Source organism: Choloepus didactylus, chromosome 1 (genome assembly GCF_015220235.1).
Source record: "Choloepus didactylus isolate mChoDid1 chromosome 1, mChoDid1.pri, whole genome shotgun sequence".
In the NCBI taxonomy this organism is placed as follows: Eukaryota; Metazoa; Chordata; class Mammalia; order Pilosa; family Megalonychidae; genus Choloepus; species Choloepus didactylus.
The window spans coordinates 102,025,121-102,033,558 of NC_051307.1; the positions used below are offsets into that span (position 1 = coordinate 102,025,121).

Sequence of the window (8,438 nt, forward strand, 5' to 3'; positions counted from 1 at the left end):
TTTATACTTATAGCAAGTAATACTCTTATTCCCATTTTATGTATGAGGAAAACAAGCTCAAAAATACAGGAAAAAAAGCTGATATGTATTTAGGACATATTATGGACCACTCACTATGCTAGATACTTTCAAATATTTTATAATTTTTATCCTTATAGCTGACCTTTGAAAATGTATTATAGTCAAACTTCTAGAATGTTTTCTTTAACTTAGATACATTGAAATTCACTCTTTTTGGTGTACAATTCTGTGAGTTTTGACAAACATATAGACTTGTGATCACATGATACAGAACAGTTCCATCACCTCCCAAATTTGTAGTCATTTCCACCATTCCTCGGGAGTCACTAATTTGTTCTCCTTCCTTACAATTTTGTGTAATTTTAACAAAAGAAGAAACCAAAGCTCAGAGAGTTTAAGCAAATTGACCAAAGCAAGCAACTAATAGGGGATTAGATTTTGCCTTTGAACTTAGCACTTCTGTTTCCCTGTGAAGGTGGAAAGGTAAGTGAGGAGCCAAGAAAAACAGTTGCCACATTCTCTTGCCTACCTCCTGCCTTCTGTCTTTAGTCTGTGCAAAGGCAGGGCAAACACAGCCTCATTAATGAATGTAAAATCTGATAAAGCTCCACCTCTGATCATTCACTAAGTGCTGAGGGAAGACTCTGTTCCTACCCAATGGAATAATCTGAAAACCATTATGATCTTCAGGTTGTTTACCATAATATGCTGTAAGAGATTGGCCTTTTTCCAGTTCCCTCACTTATCTCCAAGACAGGAGGGTACTGAAAAGAGGTCACTGCTAAACATTTAGCCTCCTAATTTACCAGCTCCCCCACTGAGGCCCGGGGCCCCCTTTCCAGACATGGGTAAGAGTGCAGGTGAGCCATGCTTGCACAAGGTGGGTGCTGCTGCTAATTGGGTTGATGTAATTAACTGTCCTGGTTGTTCCCCTGGGAAGCCGGCCATGGTCTCAGCATGAGCAGCCTGGCTGGGTCAGCCTGCGGCAGCAAGCACAGATCCTATTGGGGCTCTGAAAGCAAACAGGTTTAGAGACAGCTTCAAAGGCAGGGAGCTGGGCCGCTGCTGGGAGTGGGCCATTTCCCTGGGAGGCACCGGCTTAGCAGGCCATGAGGAATAGAGAAATCATTTTATCTTCATCTTGCTTTCAATCAGAGTGGCAGGATGTTGGTGCCACTTTTGTCTAAAGATAATATCTTTAAAAAATAAAAATAAAAAGTACTTGTTTGGGGCTAAGAGAAGTGAACTGTGGCCTGCCTGACAGACCCAGGAAATAGCTACAACCCTCCTGCTTCTACCCTGCACTCCAAATCAGTCCCTTCTCCCCATCATCCTGAGACCCCAGCATTCTGACTTTCTTCTTTTAGTAGACCCCTTAAGAAATAATTTGCACACAATGGGGGCTGATTGTTTCCTTCAGGCATGCAGCCTTTGCTACCATCTAGCTCCCAAACCCAATGAGCTTAGATCTGCTTGTGAAGACTTATCAGATCAGTGGCCCAGACACTTGAGGTGCAGAAGGTTCCAGAGAATTCAGTCTCTGCAGCCTTCATTCTCTGCTGAGCATTGCAGCAGCAGTAATGGACCAAGCCCAAGGCTTTAACAGAAAACTTGGGACAGCCAGTATGAAAGAAAGAGCACAGGCTATGGAAACCCCAATTTCTGGCCCAGTTATTAACTAGTTGGGTGTTCCTGGAAGAGTCATTTACCTTCTTTATGAACATTATCTTCTCATCTGTACAATGGAACAAATAATATCTAGCTCACAGGGTCATAGACAGAATAATGGATGTCATGTGCCTGGTATATAGAACATACTCAATAATGGTTATTATTACTCCCCATCATCATAATTACTCCACAGAGTTTAGTTTAAATAACAATGTTTGGGCATTTTTGTAAATTAAATACCTGAGGTGTTCTTTCCCCTTTACTGTCACAAAATGATACAGTACAAGGGATGCTCTAACCAATTTCCAGTCTTTATTCCTGAATGGAACTTATATCCTGAGAGCCTCTTCCTTTCCACTTTAAACTGGGATTATACAACCAAGAAGTATATAGAAAGATCATCTCTCTCCCTTAGCCCAGGACTGAGCCAATATTTCCTGCTCTTGCTTCCCTTTTCAAAACCCTACCCTAGTCCCAATCAAAGTTCCTTTCTAAGTATTTGGTAAATTCTAGACAAAATAAAGAGATGATAAGAAAATCTCAAGAGGCCACAGGCCAGCAATGCAAACAAACAAACAAAAGGTGAACAAAAAAACTAACCCAGATGTCACAGTCTTCTCTTACTACACTAGCTCTCCCAGTTTGGAGATGTATGAACTGAAGGTAAGTGCTATTTTCTCTGCCCCAGAAGGGCAGTTTCCTGTCTCCTCCAATTTTCCCTATTTCAGGCAGAGTCCCTTTTTAATGATGTCTGGACACGAAAGGAGAAGGTATGAGGCCCATGGGATATATGTGTTTAATTCATAAGACATGAGATGATTTGAATGCAGAAAAATACCTTTTAAACTACAGCTAACTACAAATACAGAGCTGGTTGATGCTATGCTATGAGTCACTCATTGACTGTTTCCTGAATCAAAATGACAGCAGATCTCCTAGTCTCACTGTCTTTTGAGCTACCTTATTCTTTTCCCTTCATAGACCTTGGCAACTGGAAAAGATGGGCAGAATGAAAAAGAGTATGGGTCAGATAAAAAATTAATTCATAAGAAAGACCTTAATTCATAGGAATCTTAGCAGCACGTCTGTTAAAGGTTAATTTAGCTGGTGCCTTTGCCCATTAACTGTACATGAACTAGTCATCACACTAATGCTTGGAATTGAAAGATCAACTTTCAACTTGTATTTACATTGGCTCAGAATTTTTGAATGTTCTTTGGGTAGGGACATTAAGAACCAGGAGAAATATTAAGATTTAGCCAAGATCATGGAGCAAGTGAACAGAATATCTCAATTCCTGAACTACTCTTCCAGTTGTCTTTGGAATCTCAGTTTCTCATCCATTAAATGGAGATCATAATTATCCCTTTCTCATGGTATGAGGAACTATGTTAAAATATTAAAAAGAAATACCTAACTGTCAAGAGTGGTTATTTCTAGACGGTGGGATGATGAATAAACATATTTTTTTTGTTGTTTTTACTTCTATCATTTCCATTTTAACTCTGAACAATTTGTTAATTGTATTCTAAAGAGAAATATTAAAAAGTATGTATCATAAGGCTTTCAGCAGTGGTATATAAAAAGGCTTTAAATAGTTGAAAAGGCATAAGGCATAACAACACAAATGAGCTATCCTGCTTTTCAATTATTATTCAATCTCTCCACCACTCTGTAAACTCTCAGATCTTGCTGAACCCTTTGCCTGGGGAGTAGTCTCAAAGACTCCAAGTTTCAAAGGGTATTAAGAAAAATGCCCTGTCTTCTTCTAGCCTGTCAAAATCAAAGACAAAGTCACTTCAGCCTGTGCTTTCCTGGCCCAATGCAAAATGTGGCTGGTAATAAGAATCGCTTCCCTCTGTTTCCTGCTATGGAGGTCCAGGCCTGACAGAAAGAATAAAGTTGATGGGTGAGGAAAACTAGGGTGGAGAATAGAGCATTGAGTCGTTAAAACCTTACCAGATGTTAACTGTAAGCCTCCAGCCCACCCAATAGCCTTAGGCAAAGTGTCTTGGCCTCTATTTCCCCACCAGTGGGTCCCAGTGCTGACCAACCTTCCCCTCTGGTGCCTTATAAGGGAAAGGTAATTAGGAAACTCACCATGCAGGAATGCTGCAGAGAGACCTTTCACACGGAGTAGAACCACAGTGCCCAGAGGCACTGTGACTCAGTGGTGGAGTTGACTCCCAACACCCAGTCCTGATCACTCTCCAGCCAAGAAAATATATGACCTACATGGTAAAGGGCAGACAGATTCCCACGGGGCCAGCCATGAGGATAGGGCATGGGAGTGGCAGATCCCCACAGTGCTTAAGAAAGTACTAGTTACACCCATGGTATCAAGAAGATAAGGGAAGAGGCTGACCAATCCATTTATTCATTTGTCGATTTTATTACTGTATATCATCTGCCCCTATATACATTATCTGCCCCTAATGTGTAAAGGGCTGTGTTACTTGCTATGGGGAAATCAAAGATGAATCAAATAGTCCTGATCCTCAGGTCTAGTAGGAAAAACAGACCTTAAAAGAGTCAATGCCACAGTTGAGACATAAGGAAAAGGAAATATAGAATGTAAGCTTTGTATCATTGTTGAATCTTTTGTACTTCTTAGCTCCGCTTAATGGGATTGCATAAAAGAATGTTCTTGTTCGTGGGAATTGTATATGTGAATTATAGTGTTTGTTTAAGGATGTGTGCAGCTAGCTCTCATATGTTCAGAAGACAGAGCAATAGAGGATGGATGATAGATAGGGAGGGAGGGAGGGAAAGAAATAGCAATGTGACAGCAAGTTAAAGTTAGTGGATCGGGGTATTGGGGGGAGGGGGTCAGGGAATGCTGGAGTTCTGTGTATGGGGTTTGTATTGTTTTTGCAACTGTTCCTATAACTTTGAATTTATTTCAAAATAAAATGTAAACAAACAAAAAAAAGAGTCGATGCACTGTAAAAATGATTATAAATGAAGTCTATACAAAAAGCCATGGAATTACAAATTCAAGAGTAGCTTAGACTGAGAGGATCAGTGAGGAGATCACATGGGAGTTAAATCTGGGTTGGGTCTTGAAGGATGAGTGGGAGTTTGCCAGACAGTAAAAGTCATTGCCCATTAGGAGGACAGCATGTTTATAAGTAAGTAAATAGGAACAGAAGGCAAAGAATCCAACTTTTCAAAGTTGATTTTGTTTCCTAACCATTCAATAGCTCTGGACCACTGTTCCCTAAAATTATCATGAAAGTTTAACCTCTATGCATAGAATCCACAAAGTAGTCCAGCAAACCAAAAGAGAGAGAAAGCAGGAAATGCAGGAGCTGGGAAAAAGTAAGGCCTCCTCAATTAAAGCCCACATCTTGTCACTCTGAGGCTTCTGGCTGCTCTATCGTGGAAGCAGTCAGAGACCGAGCCCAAGCTGACTCTGTGATTCTTCCACTCTAACTACAAACTCAATTATTTGATATGCTTTACACCAGGATGGCTGGGAACTGCCCAAAAGCCATCTGTGTGTGTTTTTAAATGTTATTTTTCATGTTTTGTCTTTCATTTTATTTTCTTATTTCCCAATCTCCTCTGGCCTTGGGTGTGTTAAGACAGTGTAAACTTTCCTGTTTAACATCTTGGGAAGACAGTTATGTGTCTGTCACTACCTTGTCTGGACTGCATCCATTCCACTGATGTTCACAATTTCTTTCTCTCTGTCTCTTAAGAATAACTGTCCTGAGGAAGCCACAGTATCTTCTCATTCCCTCTACTTCACTCTTATTGTTTTACTCAAAGGCCAGAAGGGGAAAAGGTGCAGGAACAACTACTGAGAAGAAAAGGAGCTCGACAATTGCAGGACCAGAAGGCCCTCCCTTTTCCTGGAGGCATGCATGAGTAGAGAGGTTGAGTCACCTTATTAAAACACTGTTTTGCCATGCTAGGGAACTTGAAATCATACTCCTAAATGATTGATTCAATTCTATGTCCAACACTGTTTTGCCATGCTAGGGACCTTGAAATCATACTCCTAAATGATTGATTCAATTCTGCATGTAGAGCAGTGTCTGGCAAGTGTTAGATGCTTTATAAATGATTATTGAATTAATTAATCAAAAGTGCCATAAATATTTATTGAGCACTTACTCTATGCTAGGCACTGTGCTAGAATTTTCTATGTGCATATCTTTTCCTATTGATGGTTTGTAACTTGAAGGCTCAGAGTCCATGGGATATAGCGCTGATATATTTAGCATAGGGCCCAGCACATAGTAAGAACTTGGTAAACAACTGTTGAATAAATGACATAATGAAGGAATGAATATAGGCAACAAACCCCACCCTTTTAATTCTTAAATAATTACTTTCTTTCTGTTCTTATTCTTCATATTTTTGTGACAAAGTTCTGTGTTACCCTTGAATAGGAAAGCAAATAATACACATCTTTCTCACCTTCGTTACAGCAAACACTTTACACCAGTGCTTTACTCATACTCAAGGTATCCATTACATTGTTTACTATGGAGTTCAAGTAAGTGTTAGCCATGAAAGGGGTAATTGTGGAAGCAACAATAAAATTAAATTGGAAAATTCCACTTACACAGAAATCTAGAGGGTGATAGAGACTGGAGAAGGACTCCACAAATGCTGAAAATATCAGGTAGGACACCTCCTTCCAGGACTGGCCAGTCCTCTTTCCTCCTTCCTCTCTGTCAGTAGGTCTGCAGCCTAGGAATTCTCCAGTGGTAGCCGGCCCTGGTCCCTCCCACCAGAAACAGGAGCTACAGGGTAAAGCACAGCGAGTTAGAACCCCAAGCATATTCAGGCACAGGGACCCAAGTTCGCAGAGACTCAGGGCAGAGCACAAGTCACTGAGGAGTGCTGCATACGAAAGTGCCCCTAAGGGGTGGGAGCATGGGAGAGAAACTATAGCAGAATGGTGACAGGCAAGTGGTATGCTCACTCAATCCAGTTACTGTCAGCTTGACTCCATAAATGCAAAGTGATCTTTTCTGGAGTGACTGATCCTTCTGGACTTATCCCATCCCTAACAGGGTACCCTAACAGGGAAGAAAATGGAGGTGGAAAAGCCTTACAGAGGGGAAAAAAAGGAGGGGGATTTAAACTAAACTTCTGTAAGACATGAGGGTCTCAGAACTGAAAATTATAAGGAAAATGGGGCACAGAGAGAGAAAATTTAAACAAATCATAGGAGCTGGGGAGAAAATTCTGCACAAAACAAACAGAGCAGATCAGGATTCCCAGAGGAGGAAGAGAAGAAAGGAAGATTTCTCCTGTAGGTGAAAAAATCACACAAAATTGACATCTTAAAAATTTGTACTGCATATCCAGGGCAAGAATCAGATGAAGACAGCTGAGAAAATGTGATCAATTAAACTCAGGATATTCAAAATTTCCAGTATAAGTTGGACCAAGTATCAAAGAAGAGACTTAACACAGAGCCAATCAAAACTAAAACTCTAGACAAGAGGAAGAAACTGAACTTCAGTGATAACTCAACAAGATAAACAGAAGTCTAGACATCTGTAAAAAATTACAAGCCATACTAAGAAAGAGGAAGATATGGCTCAGTCAAGTGAACAAATTAAAAATTCAGAGGAATTTGGATTAGAATTTGGAACAACTAATCAAAGAAGTTCAAACAAATCACCTAAAACAATTCAAGGAGACGAAAGAAAATATGCATAAAGAGTTAAAGGATATTAAGAAGACAATGTGTGAACATAAAGAAGAATTTGAAAGTATAAAAAGAAACATAACAGAAATTATGAGGATGAAAGGCACAATAGTGCAGATTAAAAATACACTATAGGTTCTCAGCCTTGCTCTGCGGTCTCTGCAGCTGCTGAAGAGGTGGTCTGGGAAGTAGACACCTTCCGACCAGTTTCTGTCTGCAACGCGATGGAAAGAGGGTTTGCCACAGGACATCAATGCAAGCCTGAATAAGAAAAACAATTTCTTCCTCCAAAGCCATGGCATATCAGTTATACAGAAATACTACTTTGGGAAACAGTCTTTCAGGAAAGCCTAGATGAGATCATACAGTCTCAACAGATCACCCCTCAACTTGCCCTTCAAGTTCTACTTCAGTTTGATAAGGCTATAATTTCAGCATTGGCTCAGAGAGTCAGAAACAGAGTCAGTTTCAGGGGCTCTCTAAATACGTACAGATTCTGCGATAAAGTTGGACTTTTGTATTGAATGATGTTGAATTCAGAGAGGTGACAGAGCCTATTAAAGTGGATAAAGTGAAAATTGTAGCCTGTGATGAAAAAAATACTGGCTCTAATACTACAGAATGAATAGAAAAAAATGGCTTTTTAATGCCATCTTCTGTTATCATTCATTGCTTTTTGAAGAGAAGCATAGAAGAGACTTTTTTATTTATTCTAGCAATGCAAAAATGACTATACTGTGCTCTACTATCAGAGAATTCCAGTAGAAAGACACTTATAACTCTGTAGCCTCTTAAATACCTGTATTATACAGCATGAAGAAACATGACTTTTTAAAATGACAAATCAAAAGTTGTTGCCTTTGTAAGAATATTCTTTAATAATCTCATTTTAAAACTCAAAATAAAAATACACTATAGGCATGCAACAGCGGATTTGAACAGGCATAAGAAAGAATCTGTGAGCTAGAAGATGGACAATCAAAATCATATAGTCAACAGAACAGATAGAGAAAAGAATAGAAAAAAATGAGGAGTGCCTCAGGGATTTGAGTGACAGCATGAAAAGCACAAA

At 39.8% G+C, this 8,438-nt stretch overlaps 1 pseudogene; it reads left to right on the top strand.

The window, feature by feature from the left end:
• The first annotated feature begins 7,661 nt into the window (after positions 1-7,661).
• On the top strand, positions 7,662-7,991 carry LOC119540380 (annotated as a pseudogene).
• Positions 7,992-8,438: the final 447 nt, after the last annotated feature.